This window comes from Nicotiana attenuata, chromosome 11, assembly GCF_001879085.1.
Source record: "Nicotiana attenuata strain UT chromosome 11, NIATTr2, whole genome shotgun sequence".
NCBI lineage: Eukaryota > Viridiplantae > Streptophyta > Magnoliopsida > Solanales > Solanaceae > Nicotiana > Nicotiana attenuata.
In genome coordinates, this window is record NC_031999.1 from 49906569 (window position 1) to 49920401 (window position 13833).

General features: G+C 38.9%; 1 long non-coding RNA gene across 10 annotated transcripts; it reads right to left on the reverse strand.

Annotated features, from left to right (window-relative positions):
- On the reverse strand, positions 525-13187 carry LOC109234499. 10 transcript variants are annotated; one of them, XR_002069240.1, is made up of 7 exons: positions 11335-13186; positions 6354-8472; positions 3004-5418; positions 2729-2839; positions 2593-2656; positions 1060-1965; positions 525-821 (listed from the first exon to the last, which is right to left on the reverse strand). It is a non-coding gene; the product is annotated as an uncharacterized LOC109234499 (long non-coding RNA). The 10 variants fall into 10 exon arrangements; XR_002069241.1 differs by having other exon boundaries at positions 2729-5418; positions 11518-13187; XR_002069238.1 differs by having other exon boundaries at positions 525-789; positions 2729-5418; positions 11335-13187.

Consider the following 13833-nt stretch of genomic DNA (forward strand, 5'->3'; position numbering starts at 1 on the left):
CCCCCCCCCCCCCCCCCCCTTCCAATTTGTTAGAATATATTGCAAAATATTCACCTCAAAAGTTGAGGTAAATTAACACCCTCTACCATACACTAAGAATAAAACCAACAGATAAAGTTGCATACAGAAATCATAGGATAGTGAAAATTAAAGTAACACCTTCAGAACTTGGAAGCAGTGATGTAATATTTATATTTTATTTTAAATGTGTATAATTGATAATGAATGGGACAAGAACTACTATAATTTTATAAATAAGGGGCATTTTGGTCATAATTTATTTTAACAGTAGGTCGCCTGCCTATACATTCAGAGACTTCCATACTCTCAAACTAGATTCTAGATATTTGCTTTCGACTTAAAATTGCCTGTCACCTTTTCTTTTTGAATTGTTTCAAAAGACCTATCCATAATTTAATTAGGAAAGTTGATATACTTGAATGAAAAGTTTATGGAACTTATAATTTTTTTTAATAGTCCCAATTTAACCTTATTTTATTGCTCGATCGTATCTACAGAGGCAATTTGACTACATACGTTATGCAATGAATATCAAACATCTTAATTTGTAACTGTTCAACTTTGAAGGTTTATTGGAAACCACCTCTCTATCCTCAAATGACCAAGAAATAAGACAATAATGAGAGCAGATTCTGAATACGCATAAGAGCGTCCACTAAGCATGAAAGAACGTATGTTTCTTTGAAAGCAGCAGAATAAAAAGGAACCCTTAGAAACTTCCCATCCTATGCAGCCTCATCCTTGTTCTCGAGTTGAGAATTCCAGTTTCTGTTCATGGTGTAAAAGTAAGACCAGAGAACCTGTCAAAAGAATATTTTTACAGAAAGAAACAAACACACACTAAAAAAAAAAAAGCAGACGGAAGGGCAGGGATATAAAGGCAAATCTCAGATGTCGTTTAAGATAATTAATTTAGCATTTTTACAAAATTGATTATTTACAATTTTTTGTTCTTACCTTTCTTCACAAGTTTGATTATTTCTTATTATATACTTTTGTCTTAGAAAAACAAATTTTTACTATTCATATCAAATATACCTAAATAGAGCAGAATGGAAACAGAGGATTCATATAGCCCGATCCAACTAATTCGGATTGAGGAATAGCTGATTGATATTAAAGTTGAGGCTCATCAGGCAAAGAGAAGCCAGCCACGCCTTGGTTGCATGGAAGAGGAGGGGACAACCACTGTTACAAAAATTGCACATTTCACTCTAACGTCTCATTCTCGAGCTGTTAATGATCAAAAATAGCGAAACAATACGGGTGAAAAGCATTAGCTAGTAATAAAAAGGGCGTGGCTTCTATCTCCCATATCAAAATAAGAGATTTTCTGTAGAAAATTGGGGCTCAGATCTGCCATTATGATAAGCAAAACAGAAGCCAACCACGCCATGGCTGCAAAACACCGGTTGCCCATCAGTGAGAAGAGCCCCGATCACAGGACATACAGGGTTGCCACGCCAAGATACGGGTCGGGTAATAGCAGTCAAGGTCATGAGCCAGACTGAAGAGCTGGAGGTCGTGCAGTTATTGTAGTGTAGTTGCGTGTTTAGGTTTTGAATATATGTAGGGCGCAAAAATTCAAAGAAATCCAGAAATTGAAGCGTGCTCTCTCTCTCTCTCTCTCTTTTTCAAGGGCTGTTGGTTTGTCAAAAAATGTAGAATGGTGGACAAAGCAGAGAGGGGCAATGGGCAACCACCCTTGAAAGAAATCCCATACTGTCTGTTGCCTCATTCTAGCCAATTCCGGACTAATCTAACAAAGGGAATTAGCTTAGATGGAGGATAATAGAACAAATTTCCATTGAGCTTTGTGAACAATTCCAGAGATATCACAGGCCAGCAGATAGGAGGCAACACCTTTAGAAACTTCCCATCCAATGCAGCATTATTCTTGTTCTCGAGTTGAGAATACAAGGGGAATCCTGAGAATTCCAGTTTCTGTTCATGGGGTAAAACAGAAGACGAGAGAACCTGTAAAAAGAATCTAAAAAGAAACAAACACAAAAAAAAGGGCAGTGCAGACGGAAGGGTGAGATTATGAAGGCAAAATCTCAAATGTCATTTGAGATAACTAATACTAATACTTTACTTTTATAAAATTAATTATTCTTATTTTATAAGATTATTTAAAGGCTCATGCTTTTTGGAACACAGCGAATCATGGTAAAGCAGAGATAGGAAACCAGCTTTGATAGGGATACCCTTCTCTCCGTTGCCCCATTCTCTCACTTTTTTGGGCTATTCCAACAGGCTCAAGCAAGTTTGTCTTTTCTGGTAATTAATCATTTCAATTTTCAGAAAATTGATAATACTATTTAACACAAACTAGTATAACATCATAACTTCCAGCTATTATCATATGGGAAGCATATAGCAACTTATGTTAATCTTTTTAATCACAGAGAAGTGAGGAGATCACTGCACGAAGAGATGGAGTCCAATTTTCACATAGGGCAACATGTAGCCTTCAGCACATATTCATATATATTGGGGAAATATGAACATGGCGTACAAGCAAAAAGAGGGGAAAAAAGGAAAAAAAGGAAAAGGAAATCATGGGCTTACCAGAAAAGAACGGCAACCACCATATTCCCACATTTCACTATAATATCTCATTCTTTGGCTGTCACTGATAAAAAAAAATGGCCATAAGCGAGTTTCAAAGTAATAATTTCTAATCTAAAAGGCGTGGTTTCAATACCTCCCGCGTCAAGGAAAAGGTATAATCACTTTAGCAAATTGAGGCTCAGTCAGGGGCGGATGGAGAGGTTTAGTCATGGGTTCATCCGAACTCAGTAGCTTTGACTCGAGCCTTGCATATGAGTTAAAAATTTCACTAATAAGTACAAATAATTGATTTTCAACACAGTAAATCAAAAGAGTTGTGGTAAAATCTCGAACTCAAACCCACAAAGTTCAAATACTAGATCTGCTCAGCACTTAGATGTGTTATGATAAGGCAAAAGAGAAGCTAACCATGATATCGCTGCAAAACACCGGTTACACATGAGTGAGAAGAGTCTAAATCACAGGCCATACAGGGTTGCCACGCCAAGATACGGGCCGGGTAACTCCATGCACGAATTAGTTAGCTCAGATATAAGAAACATCAACATCGCTGCCTCTTTAATGAGTTCTCAAAGCCATAAGGAGATGGACCGATGATCTGAAGGTCGTACTATAGTTGTGTGATTATACCCAAATCCATGCTAACCAAGTTTACTTAACCATACAAACAATCAAAAACTGTTTAATTACACATGCTTACACCCTAAATCCGATTACAAGGTGGCTTTCCAAACAAAGGGTGCAAAAATGCAAAGAAACCCAGAAATGGAAGTGTTGTCTCTCATGGGCTGTTGGTTTGTTGAAAAGGGAGAATCATAGACAAAGCAGAGAGGGGGCAACCACCCTTGAGAGAAATCCCGTACTCTCTGTTGCCTCATTCTCACCATTTCTGGGCTAAGGGAATTAGCTTATATGGAGGATTATATAGCGAATATTCCAATTACTGATAAAAAAATAGGAGATCTTTTTAAAGTTAAAAGCTTTATAACTAGTAATTTAAAGGGTGTGGGTTCAATATTTCCCACCTCAATATGGAAAAGATAATTTCTTTAGCAAATGAGGCTCGGATGTGTTGTTATGTCAAAGGCAAAAGAGAGGCCAATAACGCCATGGCTGCAAAACACCAGTTGTATGTGTGTGAGAGAGAGAAGACTCTCAATCACAGGGCATACCGTGTTGCCACGCCAAGATACAGGTCGAGTTATGTCCATGCCCGGATTCATTAGCCCAGATACTGAAAAAATCATCATCACTGTCTCAATTAAAGATCTGAAGGCCACGTAGTTGTTGTATAGTCCGTGAGAGTATAAATTAAAAGGGTGCAAAAATGCAAGGAAACCCAGATACTGAAGTGCTATTATATGTCTCTTTCTCTCGTTCTTTTGGAAAGGTTGTTGGTTTGTTGAGAAAGGGAGAATCACAGGCATGCAGAGAGGGGCAACCACCCTTGTAAAAAATCCCACACTCTCTGCTGCCTCATTCTCGCCATTTCTGGTCTAATCTAATAAACAACATACCCAGTATTATCCCACGCCGTGGAGTCTGGGGATGGGCTAATCTAATAAACATAAATTAATTTAGATGAGAGCTTTTAACCGAAGAGACCTCACAAGTCTGCTTTTAAGGGAATTTCTCAACTTCAACTCAATATTGTCCAAACGCCTACTAATGTTTTCCAGCAAATTGGGGCTCAGACGCGTATAATGACAAGGCAAAAGAGAAGACAACCATGCCATGGCTGCAAAACACCGGTTGCACGCGAGAGAGGAGTTCCCAATCACAGCCATACCGGGTTGCCACACCAAGATACGGGTCGGGTCATCTCAATGATCAGCCCAACAATAGAAAGATTCATAAGCATCATCACAGCCCATTTTAAGGTTCCATTAACAATGAACAGTGAGAGTGAACTGAAAGAAACATGCAAAGGGCCATGAGCAGAAAGACTGAAGATCTGAAGGCGTGCACTTGTTGTGATACACTTGTATATTGGGGAAATTTCACAAATAGTCATCCAGAAAACCAGAAACTGAAGTGATGTGTTTCTCTTTCTGTCTCTTAAGGGCTGTTGGTTAGTTGAGAAGGGGGAGAATCATAGACAAGGCAGAGAGGGGCAACCACCCTTGAAAGAAAATCCCATATTCTCTGTTGCCTCATTCTCGCCATTTTCTGGGCTAATCCAACAAGAGAACTTTTAACCGAAAGCCCGTGTAAGTCTGCATTAAGAATCTAACCATTCCTTTTTCATCAAACGGGAAAGTAGTTTTCACTTTTATTCACCATTGTCCTTCTCTTTCTTCAGGAAGTTATTTTCATCTATTTTTAGATATCTATCTATGAACTGACACTCATGAGTACATAAGCAGGCTCAGATCTGTCATAAAATCAGGTGAAGGAAAGGGACACCACAACGGCTGCAAACAAGGATTGCATGCTAGAAAGAAAAGACTCTGCTTACAATATCCTGGTTAAACCCGCCAGGATATGAACCCAAACCCAATAAGGTCAAGAAACTTTATCATCACAGCCTACAGATAAGAAACAGCAATATTGCTCATAGTGATTGAGATTTGTGAAAAGGAAAAGATATGGACCAAGAAAGAAGAAGCACATAGTGTGAGAAATATGGCAGATAACCATTAGAGAGCTAGCTAAGCATGAAAGAAGGGGTGCTGCTTTGTCAGTAGCAGAATACAGAGATATCACAGGCATGCTGATGGAAGGCAACACCCTTAGAAACTTTCCATCCATATGCAGCCTCATTCTGTTCTTGAGTTGAGTATTCCAGTTTCTGTTTATGGTGTAAAAATAAGACCAGAGCACCTGTCAACAAAATAGAAAAAAGAAAAAAAAAGGATCAGAGAAGAAGAAAGGTGCGGCTATGAAGGCAAAATCTCAAATGTCACCTAATAACTAAGTGAGCTATTAGGTGACATTTTGTATATGAGCAGACACCATCTCTCTTAATTGTAATCTTTTGCCTGCATCCGCTGGATGCTTTTAATGAATTCTCCTTACTTCATCAAAAAAACTAAGTGAGTACATTACCGTTCCTAAAAATTGATTATTTGTTATCATATAGGAGTACTTTTTTAATAAGGTTATTTCTTATCATAGACAGTTTAAATATAATCCGGTTATGTCTTATTATTTAATATTATATATTCTTAACATTGAGGATCAGTTCTATGTTATCATCATGTTATCATCAGGCAAAGAGAAGAAAACCATGCCATGGCTGCAAAACAAAGGTTGTTTGCAAGAGAGAAGATTCTCAATCTCAGGCCATATTGGGATGCCAAGTCAAAATATGGATAGGTAGTTTTCGTGCACATTGATTAAACACAGAAAAGAAAGAAGTAGAACTATCACCACAAACCCTTTCATATCAAACAAACACTAGAAAACATTTTTTATGAAAAAATGAGACCCCTCAAACTATGCACACTATAAGAAGCAGAATAACACACAAGATAGAGCTAAATCAAAGTGGGTTTTACACCCAATAACACAGAAAATTTACAAACATAAGGAGGTTGCAGTTAGTTGGTAACGCTATAAGCTTAAAAACCTTGAACAAAGAATTCAGCAGAAAAAATAAAAAGAGATATCATTTGATGAAAAACGTGAATTCCGTCAATGATGTTCCCAGTATACCAGGTTAGAGTTCTACTGTAAGGGGCTGTTATATACAGAGGAAACAAATTAGAAATGTTGAGTTTTAACCAGCACAAAACCATATAACACGTTATTTTTACCTTGCGGAAAACAGAATCATTCACCAGTAGCCCAGCTGTTTCTTTGTAGACCACAACAAAGTCTACGAAGCCAAACACCGAAACAAGCTTTTTTTAAAGCCCATCCAAACGTCCTCCTAAAAAATGCGCTTAAAAGCTACTTCAATTCAGCTAATCCAAACATGCTTTTACTTCAAGTTTGATGCTCAGATCTGTGATAAAATCAGTCAATGTAGAAAATGCAACCACCATCCGGACCTGGTTGCAACCAGCCTCCCGGTCGCCCAGCCAGGATACGGGCTGCTCCAATGCCGGACCAACTCTGGACACCTTTCGACATTTCATCACAGCCTCATCCCCCAGAAGATAATGCAAAAAGATAAATTTTTTTCAAATTGAGGCTCAGATTTGTGTCATGGAAAGGCAAAAGGGAAACCAACCATGCCATGGCTGCAAAACATTGAACATCAGTTCCATGTGTGAGAGAAGAGTCTCATTCACAGGCCATGCCGGGTTGCCACGCCAAGATACGGGTCAGGTAATCTCCATGCCCGAATTAGTTAGCCCAGAAATAGAAAAGAATCATCATCATCACTGCCTCTTTTAAGATCTGAAAGCCGCATAGTTGTAGTGTGGTATAGTTGTGAGTATTGGGTCTTTGAGTTCAATTATGGGTGTAAAAATGCAGATAAACCCACAAACTGAAGTACTCTCTCTCTTTCTTCTTTCTTTTTAAGGGCTGTTGGTTTGTTTAAAAAAGGATAATCATAGGCAAAGCAGAGAGGGGCAACCACCCTTGTAAATAATCCCGTACTCTCTGTTGCCTCATTCTTGCCGTCTCAGTACTAATATAGCAGGTTTTCGAGAAAATGATCAAAATAGTTCTTAGTGTATACAGGTTGGACTACTATTTTGGGAGAAATTCAAAAATAGCCAGATTACAAGTAAACTTTTAATTCACAACAGTTTTCTTCAACACTCCAGTTAAACTTAACTGGGTAACAAATGCAGTAATTGCTTCAATTTTGAGGCTCAGATCTGAGAATAAAATCAGGCAACGGAAACAAAGCAACCGCCATGGCTGCAGACCTCTATCAAACAGACCTTCGGGGTTGCCCCGCCAAGATACGGGTCGCTCCAATGCCCAACACAACCCTAGACACCTTTAATCATCACAGCCTCTTCATCCGTCACATTAAATGCTCTTTAGGCAATATGTTCTGCTTATTCCCAAACACCAAAAATAAGTGTTTTTCAGAAAACATTTTCCTTCATACCAAACACACCCAATATTTTCTTCAGCAAATTGAGGCTCAGATTTGTTGTTATGATAAGGCAAAAGAGAAGCCAACCACGCCATGGCTGCAACACCAATTGCATGTGAGAGGGAAGAGTCTCAACTCTCAATCACAGGCCATACAGACTTGCCACGCCAAGATACGGATTGGGTCATCTCAATGCCAAATCAGTTAGCCCAGATATAAGAAACATCATCATCACTGCCTCTTTAAGATCTGAAGGTAGCATAGTTGTTGCAGTATAGTTGTATGTATTGGGTTTTGAGTATGCATTTAGGGTGCAAAAAAGCAAAGAAACCCAGAAAACTGAAGTGCTATCATCTCTCTTTCTCTTTTTCTATTTTAAGGGCTGTTGGTTTGTTTTAAAAGTTGGAGAATCATAGGCAAAGCAGAGACGGGCAACCACCCTTGTAAAAAAAATCCCATACACTCTGTTGCCTCATTCTCTCCATTTCTGGGCTAATCCAATTCAAATGGAGGGTAATGTAGCAGGTTTTCCAGAAAATGATCAAATAGTCCGTACAGTACGTAAAAAGCATACACTTCTCTTGAGAAAAATGATCCGTCATCTTTGAGGAGGTTTATGATGGTCCTTTAATATACACAAAAAATCTAACAATTTTGGTCTCCATCCAATTTTAAAAGGGAAAAGGGCCAAATAAATCCCTCAATTTTGAGGCTCAGATCTGTGATTTATAAGATCAGCAGAGACAATGCAACCGCCATGGCTGCATACCTCGGTTGCAACCATGAAGATGCCTTCCGGGTCGCCCCGTCAAGATACGGGTCATTCCAATGCCCCATCCAGCTCTAAACACCTTTTATCATCACAGCTTCATCATCTGTCACAGTAAAAGCCTGCCATGAGGAAGAGGAAGAGGAAAAGGAGGAAAGAAGTGAAGAAGCATAAGCAGATTATGGGGTCAGACAGTAAACCCTGAACTGTAAAATTGGGATTTTTACAGTTGCAAGTTTAAGGGGCAATCTATGTTCATTTTCAACAATGGTGGTTTATTAGTACAGCAAAATGGAAAAGGAAATCATAGGCAGAAAACAGAGAGAGGGCAACCACCATTAAAGACTCCCCACTGCCTCATTCTTTCAGTCTAGAGTTCGTGAGAATATCTTTCAACACAAATGTCCATTCTTTCACCATTTTAGTCTAAAATATCAGAGAATTTTAACTTAGAACAAAAACTTCCTTGAAACAAATCTATTCACCTTTATTAAAAAAGATAAAACTGTTTATTATGTAATCATCTACGTGGTACATATGTAAATTGTAATATAATGACTTCAATCACTATCTTTACAGAAATTTCTAAACAGAAGATTCAGCAAACTAAAATGAAATGCAAATGTAACTTCACTAAAGGATTTTTTTTTTTTTTGGGGGGGGGGGGTTGTTATTTTGAGGCTCAAATCTGTGATAAAATCGGGGCAAAGATGACAAAGCAACCGCCATGGCTGCAAACCTCGGTTGCACTGTAAAAATAGGCCTTTCCGGGTCAACCCGCCAACATACGGGCTGCTCCATTGCCCCGACGCGAACTCTAGACAATCTTAATCATCACAGCCTCATCCGCTACAACAACAATAAGAATAATGGTAATAATAGGCTGAATACATACACGGCCCCTTATATATATGTCCTTCCGATTATTGTCGAAAGTTCAAATCAAGGCTCAGAACCAAACGACCCCTTAAGAAGAATGGTGGTTTATTCTTACGTTTTTTTGGGGGAAAATGGAAAAGGAAATTACAGGAAGAAAACAGAGAGAGGGCAACCACCATTAGAGACTCCCCACTGCCTCTCTGCTCCCTCATTCTTTCCGTCTTAGAGTTGAGTGGCAAAATACTCTCTTTCCCAGGTTATTCTAGAATTAACTATTTCTTATCATATACTTCTTTTTTGATAAGGTCACTTCTTATGATACTTTTCATGATATAATTTGGTTTTTTCTTATTATGTCATTTAAGATAACTAAGTTTGTAATTACATTTTTCTAGGCATCAGCCGCATTCCCCAATAGGTTTTTCTTTTGTTTTTCATCTATGTTCTTGCGATGTTGTTATTTCTTTCTATGTTTTATTGATGATACTGATATATTGCCTCTCTTCGTCTATCGGAAACAACCTCTCTACCCCTCGGGTAGGGTAAGGTCTGCGTACACACTACCCCAAAACCCCACTAGTGGGATTGCACTGGGTCGTCGTCGTTGTTGTTGTTGCAGCCGCATTCCCCAATAGCTTCTAAAGAAGAATCTCGAAGCCAAGGCAACAAAGAACAAGAAGCCAACAGATACGATAACGAATATTTGGATCAGTAAACATAAACAAAGTCACAAGCAGAACCACAGGAAACTGATTTTAATTTTTTGCTTGTTCTATATAAAGGTTGATAAAGTAGAGATAGGTAACCACCTCTGATAGAAATTCCTTCTGTCTTTTACCTCATTCTCTCCTCTCTTTATTTTGATGAAAATTTTGGGTTCTTCTAACATACCTTCAGTCAACACTAGCCTCCCATTACAAGACTCAAACAGGTTTTTCTTGGTAATTAATAAGTTACATTTCCAGAAAGTTGATAATACTGTTTAAGACTAACTAGTATACCATCACAACATCCAACTATTATCACATCGGAAGGATACATGCTTTTGCATATTCAAAATTATATGGAAATAAATATGAAAATGGTAGCTGGCATTTGAGAAAGAAAAAAACTCAAGTGCTGAATCAAGGTCTTAGCAGATAAGGAGGGCAACTACAGTGCAAAATCCCACATTTTCACTCTAATGCTTCATTCATGAGCTGTCACTGATAAAAAAATTGGCAACACATTAAGAGTGCAAAAACATTACAAATTGTAATCAGAAGGGTGTGAGTTCTATATCTCCCAGATCGAAAAGATAATATTGTCTCTAGCAAATTGAGGCCGAGATGTGTCATGATAAGGGGAGCCTTGGAGAAACTGTAAAGTTGTCTTTGCGTAACCTATAGGTCACGGGTTCGAGCTGTGGAAGCAGCAACTAATGCTTGCATTAGGATAGGCTATCTACATCACACACATTGGGGTCGGCCCTTCCCCGCATCCTCCACTTTGTGCACTGGGTTGTCCCTTTTATGTGTAACGATAAGGCAGAATAGAAGCCACAACCACGCCATGACTGCAAAACACCGGTTGCATGTGAGAGAGAAGAGTCTCAACCACAAGCCATACCGAGTGCCATGCCAAGATACAGGTCGTGTAATCTCTATGCCCCAATTAGTTTAGCCCAGATATAGTAAAAATAATTATCATCACTGCATCTTTAGTATAGTTGATGGTTTTGGGTTTTGAGTATATGTTAGGCAATGCAAAAATGCAAAGAAACCCAAAATTAAAGTGTTAATCATCTCTCTTTCTCTCTTGCTTTTTTAAGGGCCATTGGTTTGTTAAAAGAAATGGTAAATCATAGGGGAAACAGAGAGGGATAACCACCCTTTAAAGAAAATACCATACTTTCTCTGTTGCCTCATTCTCACCATTTCTGGGCTAATCTAATCCATAATATAATACAGCAGGTTTTCGGGAAAATGATCAAATAGTATGTAAAAGTGTACACTTTCCATGAGAAATTTACAAAAATGATTCCTTATCTTTGACGGAGGGGATTCTTGGGGTAAGAGGTAAAGTTGTTGTCATATAACCAGGATGTCACCTGTTCGAGCCGTTGAAACAGCCTCTTGCAGAAATGCAGGATAAGGCTGCATACAATAGACCTTTGTAGTCCGGACCCGAGTGCTGCCCGATCCCTCTTAAATAGTGCTTTTCAGCACTCGGAAAGCTACTTTAAATTCAGCTAAGCCAAACAAGCTCTCACTTTAAATTTTGAGGCTCAAACCTGTGATAAAATCAGTCAATGGAGACAATGCAACCGCCATGGCAGCAGACCCGGTTGCAGCCACGAAGATGCCTTCCGGGTTGCCCTGCCAAGATACGGGTCACTCCATTTGCCCGACCCAACTCTAGACACCTTTAATCATCACAGCCTCATCATCCTTTACATTAAAAGCTAGCCATAGGAAAAGGGAGGAAAAGAAGTGAAGAAGCAGAAGCAGATTATGGGTTTAGATAGTAAACCCTAAACTGTAAAATTGGGAAGTTTAAGCGGCAATCTATGTCCATTTTCTAGCAATGGTGTTTTAGGAGTACAGCAAAACGGAAAAGGAAATCATAGGGAACAGAGAGAGGACAACCACCATTAAAGACTCCCAACTACCTCTCTGCTCCCTCATTCTTTCCGTCTAGAGTTGAGTGGCAAAATACTCTTTTTCCCAGGTTATTTTATACTCCAGTAGCCTGTTGTATCCTCCCTTCACTTTTATGCCCTTCCTTTTACTTAATATTGAGACTGAACGAAGACATGATAGTAGGGCAATTTAGTCATTCTTTACTCAATCTTATTCTTTTTAGCATTTTTTGTTGTTTAAATTCATTTCTTCTAATTCTTAATTTGTTTACCCTTCCTGTTTCAAGCAATCCAAACTTCAAAGAAACAAAATTCAAATTATGCAAGTAAAAATTTGCTTAAGCACACGATTGGACATATCACATATGTACAAAAAGATTTGACTTTTTTTAAATAAAAAATTCCCCAAAAAATAATACTAATACTCCAAACTTCAAATGAAAAAACTAAATTCAATTTAACAATTTGTGGAATTAATAATAAATAACTTCATTCCTATCAAGGATAGCCGGTTGCCCACTCCAAACCTAGGATACCCCATTCTTAGGTGTGGAGTGAATATAGGATTTTCGCACTACATATATTGTATTTTTAGAATTATAGGTTCAAAATCCAATATTCGTTACAATTTTACCATTTTTCACGTAAATATCTATGTGCAATGTCGGTAAAATTTGGGTTCAAGGACTAATTTTGATTTGATTATAAACTGTCTCGTGGTATCATAAAGCTTGTACAAGAGTCTGATCAGGTGCTGTGGAAACAAATATGAACTATATATCTAAACAACAGAAATTCTTGACGAAAACTATCAGGCTCAGTGAAACAACAAAGAGAAGGAAAACGATTACACTCGGTGAAAGTTTCAGCTCATGAACATCTAGCAAACATAAATCCTAGAGCAATTCTTTCTACAATTTATTCTAATGTAGAATCTTGATTTGACATTTCATTTTAGACAAAGTTAATTGAAAAGATTCACAACACTCCTGCTGTTTTTCAGATTGCTTGCAAACTATCTGCTTCCTCATTGTAAGAAACCTTTTTGAACTTGCCAACTTTTCATGTTAGTCTAGGCCACCTTAATCAAGCATGTTTACCAATGTAATCCTTCTTGGAAATCTTGGTGGCAACCATAAAAACATCACCCCTCAATCTCAGCAGGGAAGATAAGTTGCTACGATTACAATACCACCCATATGTTGCTCGGACCCTCCAAAAATATCGCCGTTGTGTATGAGATCCTCCAAAGAAGTGCATTTTGGAGGATCCGACATGGTTGCAACAACATTTTGGAGAGTCCGCACAAACAACAACAACTACCCAGTATAGTCCCACAAGGTGGGGTCTGGGGAGGGTAATACGTACACAGGCCTTACCCCTACCCGAAAGGGCAGAGAGCCTGTTTCCAATCGACCCTCGGCTCGGGAAAAGGAAAAGGAAAACAAAAACAAAAAAAACAAAAAGCAAAAGAGTATTAGTAATTCCAGCAGAGATCACATAAATAATTATCTAAACATAAACCATAAATAAAATGGCATGCAAATATATCGACCAGTAACTACCATAAGGGGGCACAATACAATACACAGATCATCTATGGAGAGCCCTACCAAACCCCCCCCCGCCCCCCCCAGCCCCGGGACAGAAGTACGAAAAATTCTAGAAGCCCCTATCCTGCAACCCTGATACTAGACCTCCAGACTTTCCTATCAAGGGCCATGTCCTCGGAAGTCCGTATTCTAGCCATGTCCTGCCTAATCACCTCTCCCCAATACCTCTTGGGCCTCCCTCTGCCTCGACTCGCGCCAACTACCGCCAGCCGCTCACAACTCCTCACCGGGGCATCGGGGCTTCTCCTCCGCACATGCCCGTACCACCTGAGCCTCGCTTCTCGCATCTTCTCATCTACTGGGGCCACCCCCACCTTCTCCCGAATAACTTCATTCCTAATCCTATCTAACCTGG